This window comes from Myodes glareolus, chromosome 7, assembly GCF_982192425.1.
Source record: "Myodes glareolus chromosome 7, mMyoGla1.1, whole genome shotgun sequence".
Classification (NCBI taxonomy): domain Eukaryota; kingdom Metazoa; phylum Chordata; class Mammalia; order Rodentia; family Cricetidae; genus Myodes; species Myodes glareolus.
The window spans coordinates 58,462,783-58,482,093 of record NC_142032.1 but is presented as its reverse complement, the minus strand read 5'-3'; the positions used below and the strand labels follow the sequence as shown (position 1 = coordinate 58,482,093).

At 40.9% G+C, this 19,311-nt stretch overlaps 1 protein-coding gene across 24 annotated transcripts in view; it reads right to left on the bottom strand.

The window, feature by feature from the left end:
• The window catches only part of Ppp6r3 (protein phosphatase 6 regulatory subunit 3), a 131,543-nt gene that overhangs the window by 99,498 nt on the left and 12,734 nt on the right, over window positions 1–19,311 (bottom strand). Inside the window, exon 1 of one of the 24 annotated variants that reach the window (XM_085693444.2) lies at window positions 7,336–7,356. The exons of the other annotated variants lie outside the window; for them this stretch is intronic. The gene's annotated coding sequence lies outside the window, so the exon portion shown is untranslated. Of the gene's footprint in view, window positions 1–7,335; window positions 7,357–19,311 lie in introns of those variants that run through there. 24 annotated transcript variants of the gene reach the window in all.

Genomic DNA, 19,311 nt, shown 5'->3' with positions numbered 1-19,311 from the left:
TCTTTTGAGTTTAAGGCCAGCCTGGTCTACATACTGAGTTCCAGGCCAGCCAAAGCTATAGGTTCACCTTATCTTAAAGGCAGTTGGGACACTATATGCTAATTTCTGTTAAATGCATTTTATTATTTTTTAAGGAAAAAAAAAGACAATGAAGTAGGTTCTAGAAGCACACCTCTGAAAAAAATGAGGGCATGAACACTCTTAGGTATTGTTGAGGAGAAAGGTTTGAAGGTAGCTATGAGGGAGAGTTCAGCCAAAGGCACCTGGAACAACTCAGGCTGGGTCATGGAGGGTGGGGGAGGAAGAGAAGAGAAAGAGAGGAGGATAGGATAGGAGAAGGGAAGAGAGGAGAAAGGAGAGGGGGCAAGGAGACCAAAGAGAATGCATGGCCAAATGGCAGGTTTATATAAGAATGAGAAGCTGGGGAAAGGAAAGCCCAGTCCCTTCCCCCATATGGCTCTCAACTTCTTTGATGAAGTCTTATGGATCAAGCAGTTATCTTAGTAGTATGCAGATAACTATGGTTCAACAAGGTCAGTATCCTTATAGGAAGAGCACCAGAATAATTGCTCTCTGAGGAAAAGTCAAGTAAGGACACCAAAATATAGTGTCTGTAGATCAGAAGGGGGCTCTCAACTGAAATCTGCATTGCCTAAAACTCAGATCTTGACTTACAGTCTGCAGAACTGTAAATAAATCCCTGTTCTTTAAATGCTCAGGCTATAGCATTTTGTTATAACACCCTATTCTAACAAAATCCAACTCAGAAGCACATCCCTAAAGTATCATTCGAGTGTACACAGAGGGGTCAGACAGATGGTTCAGCTAAGACAATGTACACTTTCTTGCAAAAGACCTGGATTTGGTTCTTAGCCCCCACATGAGGTTCACTGCTACCTGTACCTCCAGTTCCAGGGATCCAATTTCCTTTTCTGGCACTAGCATGACTAAGGTGTACATAAACTTATGCAGGGAAACACATGCACAAGGACATAAATTTTGAAAAATAAACATTGTGGGGTTCCCCCCCCCTTTAATGTGCACTGGTGTTTTGCCTGCACGGATGTCTGTATGAGAGTGTCAGATCTTCTAGAACTGGAGTTATAGTCACAAACTGCCATGTGAGTGCTGGGACTTGAACTAGAGTTCTCTGGAAGATCAATCAGTGTTCTTAACCACTGAGCCATTGTTCCAGCTCCCAACATTGTGGATTTGTGTGTGTGTGTGTGTGTGTGTGTGTGTGTGTGTGTGTGTGTGTGTGTTTTAAGAGTACACAGAAGCCAGGCAGTAGTGGCACGGGGCTTTAATCCCAGCAAGAGGCAGAGGGATCTCTGTGAGTTCAAGGTCAGTTTGGTCTACAAATTGAATTCTAAGACAACTAGGGCTACACAGAAAAACTCTTATCTTGAAAAAAAACAAAGCAAGAGGGGGGAGGGGGGGGAAGGAGGGAAGGAGGGAAGGAAGGAAGGAAGGAAGGAAGGAAGGAAGGAAGGAAGGAAGGAAGGAAGGAAGGAAAGAGGGAGGGAGGGAGGGAGGGAGGGAGGGGACATAGAAAGCTGGACATGCTGGTGTTCATCTTTAATCCAGTATCCAGGAGGCAGAGGCAGGTGGATCTCTGAGTTCAAGGCCAGTCTGGTCTACACAGCAAGTTTCAGGACAAAGAAACCCTGTCTTGAAAAACAAAGAGTACTAAGAGGGCTGGGATGCAGCTCAGTCGTGAAGAGCTTACCTATTATGCAAACAGCTCTACATTCCCCTCCCAAGAGTTAAGTACATAGAAGCTAAAGAAATAAAGCAAGACAAGCCTCAAGAGGTTTGCTTGTTTTCTCAGAAAAACAACTGCAGACTATGTTCCTCAAAAGGAGAGGGAGCAACAAGAGACAACAAAGACTCCAGGGATATAATCACCCATGTATAAAAGACAAAAAAAAAAACAACACAAAACACAACAACAACAACAACAACAACAAAAACACTTCCAGGTTAGGACGGGGGAAGAACAGCAAGACCTCAGTCCACAAGCAAGGATAAGAGGTCTAGACTGCAGGATGAGAAGTTCCTCAGAAAGGAAAATGGTGTACCTGAGCACACAACAGAATCTAATGTCAAATCACTGACAAGTGCATTAAAAAGACCCATTTCCATGGAATGTGTAAAGGTCATTTAAGAGAAATATAAATTTATCACTTAACAATTATAAATAATATGACAGTCACAACTGTCCTACTTAGTTTCTATTGCTGTGATAAACACCACAACTAAAACCAATCTGGGGAGAAAAGGTTTATTTTAACTTACAGGCTATCACAAATCTGGAAGTTAGAACTGAAGCAGAGACCATGGAAGAATTCTGCTTACTGGCTTGCTCTACCGGCTTCCTTCCTCCTTTTTTTCCCCCTTTATTGAGATAGGATTTCTCTGTGTTGCCCTGGCTGTCCTGGAACTCACTTTGTAGACCAGTCTGATCTCAATTCACAGAGATCCACTTGCATCTGCCTCTCCTGAGTGCTAGGATTAAAGGTGTGTACCCACCACCCACTCAGCTCAGCCTGCTGTCTTATACCACCCAAGGCCACATGCCCAGATGTGGTACCACCCAGAAAATGCCACAAATATTGCTTAAAGGTCAATTAGATGGCAATTTTTAAATGGATGTTCCTTCTTCCCAGATGACTCTACCTTACATCAAGTAGACAAAAAAACTAATCAGCACAATGATAATGCTAAACACTAATTAAAAACAAAGTAAGATCTAGTAAGATCTACATTGGAAGAATGAGGAATACTGGCTGAGAAAACTGATACAACAAGAGGGCTGAAAAAAGCTAACCCTTCTCCATTTTTCCATAAATGAGAAGCAGCAGAAACTACTCACAACTAAGATCTCAGGAGCTATAAACCAAGCATGAACTCTTCAAACATGCCTGGTAGTTTTTTTTGTTTTCTCTTTTTATAACAGGCTAAAGAGTCCAAAAGTACACACTCTCTTCAAGAAGGGGAGAAAGAGTCTGGTAGTTAAGTTCTGCTATAGGCTATAAAATAGAAAAATGTAAAAATTTAACACATTTTGTAAACAAGCTCTTAATTCTGAACAGAGAAGAGGCCCTAGCTACTGAGGTCACAAAGGCATACCAGCTACTTTCTAGCAGTTATGATCAAAGATAAAGATACTTCATCTAACCTGAGCATCCATTTCTTGATTATAAAATAAAGATGGAATAAACAAATTGTATACTTTCTTCCTGGTTTAGCAACTCCTGAATCTAAGATGACAACCAAAGCACAGTATTAGTATGACAACAATAGTTACAGGTATTGGGCAAATTAAAAACTTTCAAAGGAGGATACTGAAGAAAGAAAGAAGCAAACTGAAAATTGGGTGTGTGTTGTAGAATATTATTTTAAGGTGTATTACATCTGTTTATGTTCTGGAACATTTGTTTAACAATGTAAAGATGTGGTGCTTTCATGCTGCATTTTTTTTTAACTCTGTGAAGTTTTATTGCTGTGATTGTCTAAAACATCTGATTAGGCTACTAAAGAGCTGAACAGCCAATAGCAAGGCAGGAGAAAGGATAGGTGGGGCTGGCAGGTAGAAATAATAAATAGGAGAAATCTGGAGGAGGAGAAAGAGTAGGATAGAACAAGGAGAGGAAAACGCTAGGGGCCAGCTACCAAGCCACACAGCCAGCCAAAGAGTAAGAGTGAAAGTAAGATTAAGAAAGGAAAAAGTTCAGAGGCAAAAGGTAGATGGGATAATTTAAGATGAGATAAGCTGGCTATAAACAAAACAAGCTGAGGCCAGGCATTTATAAGTAATAATAAGCCTTCCTGTATATGATTTATTTGGGAGCTGGTTTGCAGGTGTCTTCCCTTACCAAAAAAAAAAAAAAGTCAAAATATTCAAAGAGTAAAGAGTAGTGAAGGTAACAACCAACTACATATGTGTGTAAAGATTATCGGCTTTATGTCAGTAAGAACTAAATAAGCAGGATCACTGGAGCTGCCACTGACTAAAATGGAGAAATAACCTGGGTTTCAAAGGAGTGGCAAAAGCTAGGACAAAATTACTGAAGAAACAAGACAAGGGTTCAGATGCCAGCCTGGAAAGAACTGAACTGAGGGTATCCAAACTCTGACATAAGATCACTGAAAAAAGGTAACAAAGCTCCCTCTCTGCCACCACCCCCAAAAAAAGTCTGTCTGGGAAGGATGAACTGGAATTCACAAGAGTGATACAAGGCTCCCACCAAGAACACAAAAATGATGGGGGTGGGGAATCTTCCTAAGGATCTGGTCTAGGAAATCAACGTTTTACATCAGAAAGCATAAAATGAGGAAGAAGCTCTCTTAGAGAGCAAGACTGCTGGGGAAAGGTAGTAAGAACAGGGCCACAGGGGGCTGGAGAGATAGCTCAGTGGTTAAGAGCATTGCCTGCTCTTCCAAAGGTCTTGAGTTCAATTCCCAGCAACCATATGGTGGCTCACAACCATCTGTAATGAGATCTGGTGCCCTCTCTGGCCTGCAGGCACACATGTAGGCAGATATTGTATGCATAATAAATGAATAAATATTTTAAAAAAAAAAAAAAAAAAAAAAAGAACAGGGCCACAGCAGCTGAGGGAGGCAGTGCTTGCTGGTTTTTTTTTTTTTTTTTTATTAAACTCTACCTTTTTTTCTGTTCTCCTCCCTGTTTCTTCCCTCCCCGTCAACCCTCTCCCATGGTCCCCATGTCCCCAATATACTCAGGAGATCTTGTCTTTTTCTACTTCCCATGTAGATTAGATCCATGTTTGTCTCTCTTAGGGTTCTCATTGTTGTCTAGGTTCTCTGGGATTGTGATTTGTAGGATGGTTTTCTTTGCTTTATATTTAAAAACCACTTATGAGTGAGTACATATGATAATTGTCTTTCTGGGTCTGGGTTACCTCACTCAGTATGATGTTTTCTCTGCTTGCTGATTTGATAGCTAAACAGCACACAGTTGGGCCTGGTTGGATCCCAGCACTCAGGAAGCAGAGGCAGAAGTATCTCTCTGAGTCAGACTGGTCTACATATCAGGTTCCAGCATAGCCAGGGTTACATAGTGAGACTCTATCTCCAAAAACAAACAATAACAACAACAACAACAATAACAGTCATGAAGTTTGGGTGCCCATTAATAATAATAGAAGCCATGAAGTTTAGCTGCCCATTACTGGGTTATTATTCTCTCATAGAAAATGGACCCAAAGACCCATCCCCTAAAAATTAAGACAGCAAAGTTATTATGCTTTCATTTTTATATGTCTGTCATGCCTTACAGGAACAATACTTTTCTCAACAGACATAAAATTCTTCCTCTACCATAAATCTTACTTTCTGTCAGTACTACTAACTGTGATACGGCTAAAGAATGCAACATGGCATACTTATAAAAATGTCAGGTAAAGTTTTAGTGTTAAGAGATGTAATTCATGGGCTGGAGAGATGGCTCAGAGGTTAAGAGCATTGCCTGCTCTTCCAAAGGTCCTGAGTTCAATTCCCAGCAACCACATGGTGGCTCACAACCATCTGTAATGGGGTCTGGTGCCCTCTTCTGGCCTGCAGACATAAACACAGAAAGAATATTGTGTACATAATAAATAAATAAATATTTAAAAAAAAAAAAAGAAAAAAAAAGAGATGTAATTCAGAGATAAAAGTCTTAGATTCAATTTCAAAGACAGTTCATACCCCATAGAAAACTGGTTTAGCCAAAAACATAACAGAATCTCTCAACTGAACTGCATCTAAATGTATGTGCTTAATCACAAAGTCTGAGGAAACAGGATAAACCCTCACCATTCACAAACACTTAAAGAGAATAGGAAAGGGGTCATCCTAATCTGCTCTTTTATGGACATCAAATTTACTAAAATCAAAATTATTTGGGGGGATTCCCTGTACTCTGTACTCATATAAATTTTAAAAATACAGACTATACCAGTGATGTTAAGTCACGGGAGAAAACCAGAGCTGCTACATAACATCCAAGTAAATACTGTCTTTCTGTACAGTATCGGGCACAACAAAACTGTGCCAATACTACAGACAAGTGACAGCCTAGAGTCTAGACACACAAAAGCAAAACTCCACCCCTGCTATACCAAAAAATCCTCAGGCCACCAGCTGAGGATTTTTTAATGTGGTTCAATGATCCTACTGTGTACGTTTCAAAATACTCAAGTCAGAAGGGACTTAAGACAATGAACTAATCCATCTACACAAAGGCTGGTTATCACTTGGCCATCATGTCTAGCATGCTGTAAATAAAAACTCATCTATAAAGTTTTGAATACAAACACCATCAATACCGTTTGTGGTAACACACTTGTAACTCCAGCACTCAGAAGACCGAGACAGGAGGAGCTCAAAGCCAGTCTTGGCTATACAGGACACTCAAGGTCAAATTAGCTGCATAGCAAGAGCTTGTCTAATAAAAATTATAAAAACATCAGTAATTAGGAGACACATAAAACTTAAAACCTCTACATCTTCAGAAATATCTCCCAACAATATATAGACACCTATAACTCTATCAGGTAACTTCAGAAACACCAACCACTAAGCCAGGAAAGGATACCAACACTTCAAAGCCATTAAGCAAAATAACCACACCAAGACTACCCTGTAAAGTACAAGCCACCCATGGTAAGCATTCCCTACCACCTTAAGAAGGTCATACCAGTAGGTGACGTAAGCAAAGACCTTGGCACCTGACTGGATTACATCACTGTCTGGCTATGCTCACTAGCAGAACTCACATCACTTCAGACACAAGAAGCCAGCTCAGTCAAACTCACCATGAAAATACAGTCAAGTCATAAATTAGTAAACTAACATCCAAAATAAAGACCAGATGAGCACCTATGCCTGTTACAACCACAGCGGGTAAAGAATTGTGACACAACCCGGTACTCAGGCCACACCTCACCAACCCATCTGAGGGACTTTATAAGATGACACTTCGTCAATGTCACCAAAACATATGAGCAACCACATGGTTAAAGCTGTAGGAGAGTAAATTTCTTTCTTTTCTCTTTTAAGACAGTCTCACACTTAGTAGCCCAAGTTAACCTGAACTCACTACTTATATCAGGCTGGTCTCCAATTTGCTGCCATCCACCTGCCTCTGCCCTCCCAAGTGCTAGGATTATTTAAATGAACTAGTGTAGTTCATAAGCTGGTATTCTTCAATGAGCGGTGTCAGTATAATCAAAACCACATTCCTTTAAAGTCCAGCAGGCAGGACCTAAGATGGAACACATATTCAGTTCTGAACAAATCATTTCTTCTCTTTGTATTTGGTCTTACCTACAAAATGGGAGACTTGAGACTAAATCATCACTTCTCAATCTTACAATTCAGTCCTGTGGATCTAATAAGGAAATATGGATAGGCCAATCTGATGGAGACAATTCCTTAACTGAGATTCCTTGTAAGTCTGTGGAGATAACAACCAAGATTACCAATCACAAGAAGCATGCTTTCTGAACTGCTGAGCCATTTCTCCAGATCCTCAGAAAAACAAGCCAATGAATAACACCAGTCTCAAATTTTTAAGAAGTTATTTATATAAATTTTAACTGAAAATGACAGAGACTTTAAAGTTCCACCAAGCCAGACTTGGTAATGTACACCTTTAACCTCAGCACTTGAGAGGCAGAAGCAGGCCAATCTCTGTGGGTATAAGGCCAGCCTCATCTTTGTAGTGAGTTTCAGGACAACATAGTGAATGAAACCTTGGCTTAAAAAAAGTTGCTAAATGCAAGGTTCTCTGCTGTAAGACAGTCTGTTTGGTTGTGTCAAGTCTCTTACTTTAAAAGATAAATAAAAGCCCAACTGTGGGACTAGATAAATTGTACAGCGATTAAGAACACTGGCTGCTCTCCAGAGGTCCTGAGTTCAATTCCCAGCAACCATCTGGTGGTTTAAAACCATCTATAGTGGGATCTGATGCCCTCTTCTGGCATAAAGGTGTACATGCAGACAGAGCACCGATACACATAAAAATAAATAAATCTTGAGCTGAACTAGTGGTGTAGTGCACACCTTTATTTAATTCCACTACTCAAAAGGCAGAGGTAGGCAGATCTCCGTGAGTTCAAGACCATCCTCATCTACAGAACTAGTTCCAGAACTGCTAGGGCTGTCACACAGAGCTAGTTCCAGAACAATTAGTGCTGTTACACAGAAAAACCTTGTCTCGAAAAACCAAGAGCGCGCGCAAGAGAGGGGGAGGGAGGGAGGGAGGGAGGGAAGGAGGGAGGGAGGGAGGGAGGGAGGGAGGGAGGGAGGGAGGGAGAGAGCACGCAAGAGGGAGAGAAAGGGAGGGAAGGATGGAGGGAGGGGAGGGAGAGAGAAAACAATGTAACAACCAATCTTACTTGCCTTGGATTTCCCATGTAATCAACATTTACTAGTGACAAAGTCAATCATGCAAAGAAGGCCCTGCTTTCCATCACAGTCTATACCAAACCAAACCTTCCCCTCACTATGCCTTCCCCAGCTCACTAAAACATGTCTCCAGTTGTGAGAGACAAATTTGGCTCCTCTCTGCCACACAACCACCTGAAACCCAGTTCATTAAACTTTATAATTCTAACTTCATTCACCCCTCCTCTCAATTTTCTGCCACTGCCTTGAAAATGAATACAGCCCCTAATTCAGTTCTACTTCTAATTTGGGTTCTTTCTTGGTCAGGGTTTCCCACTGCTCACATGTACAGTTTGTGGTCTACACTTTCTCTGTGATACCCCACATAAGGCTTCTGAACATCTGAATCACAATGCATTTCAACAGATACGTGGCATGAATGAAAACCATGCAATGGACTTCAAAGACTAAATAAGGGGCCAAGCAAATGGTTCCGTGGCAGAGTGCTTGCCTGGCATGTTTGAATCCCTAGGCTCAATCCCCAACATAGCGCCAAGATTAAATAAAACAGAAGTTAAAAGAAAAACTCACTTATTTCTATTGATCACATGCTAAAATGATTAATATTTTGCAGCTGGACAGTGGTAGCACACACCTTTAATTCCAGCACTCTGGAGGCAGAGGCACGTGGCTCTTTCAGTTTGAGGGCAGCCTGGTCTACAGAGCAAGTTCCAGGACAGCCAGGGGTATGCAGAGAAACCTTGTCTCGGGAAAAAATAAAATAAAAGTGCTGGGCAGTAGTGGCATATGCCTTTAATCCCAGCACTTGGGAGGCAAGTGAATCTCAGTAAATTCAAGGGCCTGGTCTATAACGAGAGTTCCAGGACAGTCAAAACTGTTACACAGAGAAATCCTATTTCAAAAAAAACAAAACAAACAAAATATTTTTGGACATACTGAGTTACATACACAAAATTCAAATGGCTGGAGATACAGTGCAGTGGCTGAGCAAGACCCATACACACCACCCAATACACACACACACACACACACACACACACACACCCCGTGTATGTATATTACCCTATTTTTGCTTTTCATATATAGTAACGAGGAAATGTTAATACACAGCTTGCACTGCCATTCTGAGAGTTTCCTGAACATTACAGACAGCATCAACCAGACCCATAGCCTCTTTCTTTCTGTCTGTCTGTCTGTCTGTCTGTCTGTCTGTCTGTCTGTCTTTCTTTCTTTCTTTCTTTCTTTCTTTTTAAAGATTTATTTATTATGTATGCATTGTTCTCCCTGCAGGCCAGAAGAGGGCACCAGACTTCATTACAGATGGTTGTGAATCACCATATGGTTGCTGGAAATTGAACTCAGAACCTCTGGAAGAGCAGCCAGTGCCCTTAATCTTTTAGTCACCTCTCTAGCCCCACAGTCACTTTCTTTAACCAGGTATGGTCAAAGCAGAAAACACTGGATCTAATAAAAGAGTTATTCAGATACTTGCCAGATGAATTATGGCTAAAACTGGTATAATCTGTGTACATTCAATCAAAGACAAAGTATACTGGGAAGTAGTGGCACTCGCCTTTAATCCCAGGACTCAGAAGGTCAAGCAAGTGTATCTGAGTTTAAGGAGAGCCGGGGCTACATAGTCAGATCCCATTTTCAATATAATTTAAAACAAAACAAAAAACTTTTGATTAAAGCCCAAACAATAAATTTTCAATTATTTCTTAGTTGAATAAATATTCCTTTGTTTTGTTCCCTCTCCATCTCCCAGACAAGGTTTCTTTGTAGCCTTGGCTGTCCTGGAACTTGCCCAGAAATCTAACTCAAACTCAGAGATCTACCTGCCTCTGGGATTAAAGGCATTCAACACCTCCACACGCATACCCCCTAGCAAAATGAATATTCTTAAAAGTGGAATCAAACAAAACATTTACAATTAGCTTTTGGATATAAATACACTAAAGAGCTGTCTACTTCTTTAATATTAATCACCCTGTCACTGGTATTTCTAATTTTCACATTAAAAGTCCCATTAGGATTCAGAGAGTAAAGATTAGGTATTCAAAGTATAAAACCTTGAAAAGAATTTCAAAATTTTGAAAAAGAAAAAAAAAATCAACCCTCAAATATTTATCATCACAACTCAAAAAGATCCAAGAGTCAATGCTAATAGGCAGTGCAACAGAAAATAAGTACAGCAAACTTGGCCATCAAGTAATCAGGAACTAGAACACATGAAACTATCAGAGAGGGTATAATCCCCAAAATGACAGGACTGTCACCTTACAGAAGACACGAAGTTTTTTATATGGCCTTTAAACAGATAATTTGAGGCTGAGATATGGCTCAGCAGATAAGAGCACTAGCTACTCTTCTAGAGGACCCAAGTTCAGTTCCTAGTACCCACAAGGTAGTTAACTGTCTATAACTACAGTTCCAGAGGCTTCAACCCCCTCCTCTGGCTTCTGCAGGCACATTTGTGCAAGCAAAAGAAATCTAGTTAGGTGGTGGCAGCGCATGTCTTCAATTCACATCCCCAAGTTCCTGACCCACAGAGTTGCAATGCTTAGTGTTCATTTCTGTCTTGGGTTGCTGTGATGGGGTAATTATTACAGCAGTGGATGGAGAACTGATAGTAAAAAGAGAGTTCTCTGTAAAGCAAAGGTCCATATGCACACTTTATCAAAAAGGCTATCCAGACAACCAATGGAACTATGAAAAAATATCTGTGAGCTAGGTGCTGTCTGGAGAGGCTGAGGCAGGAGGATTATCTGGGACTTTTTAGGCTGACTGATTATTGAGTGACTCTGATTTAAAAGAAAAAAGGCCAAGCAGTAGGGGCACACACCTTTAATCCCAGCACTTGGGAGGCAGAAGCAGGCAGACCTCTGTGAGTTTGAGGTTAGCCTAGTCTACAAAGCAAGTTCCAGGACAGCCAGGGCTGTTACACAAAGAAACCCTATCTCAAAAAAACAAAACAAAAAAAGTAGACATTGTCTGCACAAATGATACCCAAGGTCTTTGACCTCCAAGTGTTCACATTCAGAAAAGGCTTGACCTCACTTATGCAATTTAAATTTCCTTATGGGGCTGGAGAGATGATGGCTCAGTGGTTAAGAGCAGTTGCTGCTCTTCCAGAGGACCTGAGCCTGAGTTCAATTCTCAATACCCACAATGGGTGACAAACAACTGCCTGTAAATCCAATTCCAGGGAATCCAATACTGTCTTCTCATCTCTGATATTACCCACACATGGAAAATGCACAAGTGCACAAGCACACATGCGCATGCACACATACACACGTGCACACACAAAAATAAATTTAAAAAAAACTACCATACAACACAGTAATGGCTGGTTCAAGATGGGAGGAGGGAGTGTCAGAACTTAAGGCTTCTTCTCAGCTCCATGAATGCATTGAAAACAGAAAAAAGCATGCTTTAAACAAGTCTAAGTCCATGTCTGCCAGCACTGCTTCTGAAGAGCTTCAGCATCTGCGTCATGCTTTTTGTAGTCTTGACTGGCCTGGAACTCACAGAGATCTGACCAGAGTGCTGGAATTAAAGACACGTGCCTCCACACCTGGCATGCACATGCTTTATTTACCAAATATATCCATGCGTTTTCATTTGGGCTTCACAACAATCTAGTTATGTTTATCAATTTTCATACAGTACTGACTAACCCAGTGTTACAGTTAGGAAACCACTAGGCCAGCATTCAGAATGCCACTGCCTTTTTGCATGCTGCTGCTTTCTGGTTCATTAGAACCAAAGTTTACACTCCATGAGCAGCTACCATGGCAGTTACTGTGTTTCTACAGAACCTTGCATATGCAGGCAGCTTTTATTCTTTCTCATGCTTGACTCTTGCACTTACTGAATAAAGCTCATTTATTAGTATTTTCCATTAATTCATTTATAGTTGAAGATACTTACTGTAAGAAATAAACCAATTCAACCTCAACAGTGTAATGAATGTGTATGACACAGAATTTGTTTTGGGGGTCTGGCTGTAGTGCCTAGGGCCCAGAGCTACCCAGTGGGTCCAGAAGCTATCCAAAATGAAGCCAAAGACACACAGAGAAACCTACTCTCACAAAACCAAAAATTAAAAATAAAAATAAAAGAATTAGTTTAAAATAAAGCCACGCGGGGCTGGAGAGATGGCTCAGAGGTTAAGAGCACTGACTGCTCTTCCAGAGGTCATGAGTTCAATTCCCAGCAACCACATGGTGGCTCACAACCATCTGTAATGAGATCTGATGCCCTCTTCTGGCCTGCAGGCATGGAGGCTGAACACTGTGCACACAATAAATAAATAAACCTTTAAAAAGAAAAAAAGAATTTATTTAAAATAAATAAAATAAATACACGTAAAGATGGAAAATATACAGAGAGTCTGGATACTGTTTGTTATTGTATTGTATTTGAATTGTTTGAATGCTGAGGAAGGAACAACAGCTGCTAAATAAAAGACATTTGAGGGCTGGAGAGATGGCTCAGCGATTAAGAGTACTGCCTGCTCTTCCAAAGGTCCTGAGTTCAATTCCCAGCAACCACATGATGGCTCACAACCATCTGAAATAAGATCTGATGCCCTCTTCTGGCCTGCAGGCAGACACACAGACAGAATATTGTATACATGATAAATAAATAAATAATTTTAAAAAAAAGACATTTGATTACAAATGTGGCTGGATTAATACAACATATATATTTTGAAAATGCCTTGACTTCAAAATTTAAGTCAAAAGATGTGTTAGTACTTTGGAGAAGCGGTTTTGCTTTTGTTTCCACAGGAAATGAAAAGCTGTAGATTCATTCTGAGTTACAAAAAATCAGGTTTGATCAAGGAAAACCCCTTGAAAAATCTCCAATAGAAGCGGATGGTCCAGATGATCCAACATTTCAGAAGACCTCTGTTGAAGTTTCCTCTGAGTTCTATAACTAGAACAGCCTTAAGACTGCTGGTTGAGATGATCAAGACGCACAGAATATTCCAGTCAGGACATGAACATAATTCTCAATTTTCTTTAGGTCCCCATAAGATAATCAGCACGCCCAATCAGCATGAAGTAGCCTGGAAAACTATACCCACATTCCCCAAAAATGGATTATGGATATTTATCTTTGTTTAGAGTGTTGGTTACAAGTTGTTATGCATAATGGTCTGGAAAAAAAAAACTAAACAAGAGATTAGATTCAGAGTTCTTGTTTTGGAAAAAGGGGGGGGGGGTGCTGTGGGAAAATGGTCTTGTACCCTGTCATTTATATTGTATTGTTTTAATAAAACGCTGATTGGCCAGTAGCCAGGCAGGAAGTATAGGCGGGGAGACCAGACAGGAAGTAGAGGCAGAGCAATGAGAGCAGAATTATGGGAAGAGGAAAGAGTCAGTCTGCAGTCTATACAGAGCAAGCCAGACACAGAGGAAACAAGATGAGAACACCTCACTGATTAAGGTACCAAGTCACGTGGTTAGCATAGAAAAGAATTATGAGCTAATGTAAGTTAGAGTTAATAAGAAGTCTGAACTAATAGGCCAACCAATTTATAATTAATGTAGACCTCTGTGTGTTTCTTTGGGACTGACCGGTATGGGACCAGGTGGGACAGAAACCTCTGTCAACAACAGTGTGTTCTTAGTGAAAGAGTGAGAGGAAGATGCAACAGAGGAGTCAGAATAAGACACAGACAAAAACAAGAGACACTTTCACAGCAAGTTGGTCAGCAAACTCAAAGCATCTCTGTAAATATTCATTTACTTTACATTTTGTGTGCATATACACACACAAAGAGTTCAGAGGATAAACTGCAGGTGCTTGTTCTATCTGATGACAGAACTCAAGTTTTCAGGCATGGTGCATAGGGTTATCTGCTGAGCCATCTCACTTGCCTCAGAGGATCATTCCTAAGCTTGCACAACCACTCAGTACAAACCAGTGACACAGAAACTTACTCATGTTCTGAAGATCTGAACAGGGCACACGTTCATGAAGTGATGTCCAATAGGAATGAGTAGATGAACAAAGGTGGGATAGAAACATACAGTAAGCTATAACAGACTTAAGAAGGAAATAAGTTTTGAAATATGCTACATTGTAAGTGAACTGTGGTGACATGAGGCTTTAAGCCAGTCACAAAGCACAACAGTATTCCACACACGTGTGGCACTCATAGCCAGTGGCAGTGGAGAGAAGAATGGGGAGCTCAATGAGCACTGAGCTGCAGCTTGGAAAGGTGAAATTTCTGGAGCTGTATGGTGGTGATGGTTGCATAACACATCAAAGTATTTAATCTCTTCGTAGTAAGTGAAGCGTTGAAGAAAGAAACTGAAAACAATTTCTCCTACATCTGTAAGGAAAATAAAGGCACAGAACAAACTACTGTGCCCCAGAAAAGTAGAGGTAGTAAAGCAGATACAAAAGATCACAACTAACCAGCAGAGAAAGGTAAAAAACAAATATGAATACTATATGAACTATGGAGGCCTGGCATGCACAGCTTTGAGGATTAAAAATTCCAGGACAGTCCCTGTGATGGGGCGCTTAGCCAGGTACTGAAAGTGAATATCCCTCTGCCTCTGCCAGAGGATGGGGAGAGGAGCCACCTGAAATCTGTTTCTAGGGATACAGACTAACTAACAAACTAAGACCTAGTCCCAAGGATTAGAGTGAGCCTCAGTGTCCTATAACTTACATTGATAAAGGGCCAAGATTCACTGAGGTTCCTTAACCCAGCACATCATGTCTACTTTTCAACAAAAACAAGCACAGAACACACTACAAAGGAAAAAAACAAACAAACAAACAAACAAAAAAACCCACAGGACTGAACCCGCTTCAGAACCATAGTTAAGCATGAAAAAAAGAAAGACCAGAGAAATGTTAAGTTCATGATTAATTTCTTAGGAATTTAGTAGAAAATGGTAGACAGTATGTAGAAGCAGAGGAAGTGCCAGCAGGAGAAAGGAAAGTTTGAAAACTAAAAAGAGCTAGCACTTGAATACTTTCACCCCTACTGCCCCCTATGCTGGAGAATAGCTTGGGTTCTCACACTAAGCAGTCGCTCCAGGACTGAGCTGTATCTCTAACCTTCATTATGGTTTAAGATTTATTTATTTATTATGTATACAGTGCTCCTCTGCTGGCGCACACCTTTAGTCCCAGGTAGCAGAGGCAGGCAAATCTCTGTGACTTTGAGGCCAGCCGGGTGAATTCCAGGACTACACAGAGAAACCTTTTCTCAAAAAACCAAAACACTAAAAAGAAATATCAGTCAGGCAAAGGTGCTGCACACCTAACACTCTGGAAATGGAGACAAAAGGATAAGAAAATGTCCAGGACAGATCAGGTGGTTACCCCTGCTGGCATCTGTGATTCGCAGCATGGCTCCTGCTAGTATCAAAGCCTAGAAAAGTAGTGCTGGAAAGAGGCCGGCATGAGAATTCATAGAACCTGCTGCTACAATCACAAATAAGCTCCATCACTAGCTCTGGTACCACTTTTGTTCCACATAGTCTTTTTCAAGTTTGTTAGCCAAGAAAAGGGGAGGGGGAGACCTTTCATTGGAAAGAAATAAATATGATTTTGTATAGAAACTACAAAACTTAATTTAAAAACCAATCGGACCAGGGAGATAATTCTGCTGGTAAAGTGCTTGCTACACAAGTATGAGGCTGAGTTTGATATCCACCCCAGTATCATAAAAGCTAGATGTGGTAACATGTGCCTAAACTAAAGTGGACATGGGATCTCTGTGGTTCAGCGGCCAGCTGGTTTAACCTAACTGGCAAGATTCAAACCAAAAAGAAAAAAGAAAAAAACAAAAACAAAAACAAAACATGGTGGCCCAGCTCAGTGATATACATCTTTAATTCCAACACTCAAGAGAAAGAGGCAAGTGAATCCCTTTGAATTCAAGGCCAGCCAGAGCTATAAAATAAAGGCCCTGGGGAGGGGGGACAGTCAGAGCTATAAAGTGAGACCCTGTCTCAATAAATAAGTGAATGAATAAAATAAATGAATGAATAAATAAAGCAAGGTAGGCAGCACCTGAGTAAAGAGACCATAAGTTGATGCCAATTTCCACACACAGATGCACATATATACATACAAATGAATGAAAGAAGGACGAGAGGACCATCCATCCGGCTTTGTCATCTTGCTGAGAAAGCAGGACTCCTCTTTCTGTCTTTCATAAAGACCTGCCTCGTGTCTTATTCTTGAGTTGCACACACAGCTGTTCTCTGGAGTGTTCTAGTGTTCTGTACATGGTCAAAGTCACACACAGATTGAATTGTTTTGTTTTGTTGGTTTCTCTGTGTTAGCCTGGCCATCCTGCAACTCACTCTGATTCTGCCCCAAGTGCTGGGATTAAAGGCATGTGCTACCACAGTCCAGCTTCAGCCTTCTTTCTTACAGAATCCAGGACCCACCATCCTTAGGATGGCACTACCCACAATGGGTTGGGCCCTCTCCTATCAGCCACTAATTAAGAAAATGCCCTACAGGTTTGCCTACGGCCAATCAGTGGTAAAGTGCTAAAGCCCACTGAAGACCCAAAGACTGCAGCCAGCTGGCATTCTTTCTTACCTACCAAATACATGGCATATGGAGACATGTCTGAAACATGCTACAGATCTACACTTAGGAAAGAGACTCCCAATAAAGAACCAGCAGACTTGAAGAACTGAACAGAATTTAATTTATTAAAAACCATAATGAGGGCTGGAGAGATGGTTCAGTGGTTAAGAGCATGGGTTGCTCTTCCAGAGGTCCTGAGTTCAATTCCCAGCACCCACATGGTGGCTCACACTCATCTGTAATAGGATCTGGTGCCCTCTTCTGGCGTGTAGGCATACATGCAGAGGAACACTGTATTCATAATAAATAAATAAATCTTAAAAAATAAAAACACAACATAATGAAGGTTAGGGATACAGCTCAGTCCTGGAGCGACCACTTAGAGTGTGAGAACCCAAGCTATTCTCCAGCATACGGGGCAGTAGGGGTGAAAGTATTCAAGTCAATCAAAAACAAAAAAAAATTTTTCTTTGCGGTGTGATGGCACACATCCCAGAATTCAGGAGGCATTCAGCGGGTTCATCTCTGAGTTTGAGGCCAGCCTGGTCTATGAGCTCCAGATTGGCCAGGGCTACAGAGAAACCTCTCAAATAAAATCAAAAAGAAAAAGAAATTCAAGTTGGTCAATGAATAAAATTCAGGATAGACAATGCTGGATCATTAAGCACAAAGATGGAATTGAAAAAAAGAAGCACACAGTGACACAGATAGGGACACAGAAAACATGAGAGAGCACGGAAAACTGGGCATATTTGCATAGCAGTTCACTCTGCACCAACAGGATCCAGTTTTGGCAGGAGCCTTTAATTCCATTATTCGGGGGCTGAGGAAGGAGGATCCAGTTTTAGGCTACTTTAACTACACAAAGAGACCTGTCTTGATGACAAAAGTCAAATTCCACTGACCAGCAGAAGTAGTGTCCTAACAACCCCCAAACAGAAATGATGAACTGTCCACACAACAGACTCAATAGAAGATCTAAGGAAATACAGAGCTAGGAGATGGTTCAAATGGTGAGCTGCTTATACAAGTATCAGGACACAAGTTCAAATACCCAGCAAGTGTCTATTTTATCCTACAGCTAAAGATCTCTGGGGTTAGCAGGTCAAACAGTGAGCTTCAGATTCAGTGAAAAGATTTGTCTTACAATATAAGGTGGAGAAGCAACTGAGGAAGACATCCAAAGTCATCCTCCAGCCTTCACATACACGCATATATATGTATATATGTGTATAGTGTGTGTATACAAAATATATGTATATACACACACATACACGAAAAAGTGCCAGTTCTGATACATACTAAAACATGGGAGAATCTCAAACTATACTAAATGAAGAAACCAATCACAAAAGATTACATACAACTACTCACAAGAATGTCCAGACCACAGAGGAGATAATGAAAACATTCTTTTTTGTTTTGTTTTGTTTTCCTACACGGATCTACGGTGGACGGTGGAAGTCCGTGGGTTGTTCTGCAGGCCGGCGGAGGGCACTGACAGACAGTATGGAACTACTTGCGCTGGGCCAGGAATGGAACTCGGGTACTCGGGCGGAGCGGTCGGGCGCTCTACCCCTGAGCCGCCTTTCCGGCTATGAAAATATTCTTAATTTAGACTGTGATATTTTTATACAATTCTGTGGGATATTAAAGTCTATTAAATTATACAGTTTATAATATTGTATTTTTGCACTGTTTATGAGATAAGGTTTCATGTGGCCCAGACTGGTCTTGAAATCAATTAATGAATGATGACCTTGAACATGCTTAATCCTCCTGCTTCTACCTGCCAACATATTAATTAAGCTAATGTTTATGGATTTGAGTTGTTATTTTTAAGACTCCTGAAATGTATAGCTCACCAAACTGGTAAATATAAAATGCGGTTACAATCCAAAGAGCCAGCAAGGAACAGTCAAAGTTTGCACTACTTCCTAAAATTGAAGCTGGACATGTCCCAACAGCCTCAGCTCTCCGGTCTGTGCCCCGGAGACACACTTTTGCAATTTTGTCAAAATTGTTGACAGCAGCTTTCTCTTCCTGGAAACTAATCCTATTTTCCAACAACAGGACAAAGGATAAAATGCAACACATCCAATCAGAAACATAACACAGGCAAAGTGGAATGAGCTACAGCTGTGTACATGACTGGACACCCCTCCTTAGTTCCCTTCCTCAACTCTAATAGCAGTAATCACCCATCTCTGTAGTCCACAACCCCTGTTAAAGAAAGCACTGTGCTGTCAATTCTCAATGTAGACACACCCTCACAGAAGCCATTATGTGACTAACCTGTTCACATTCCAC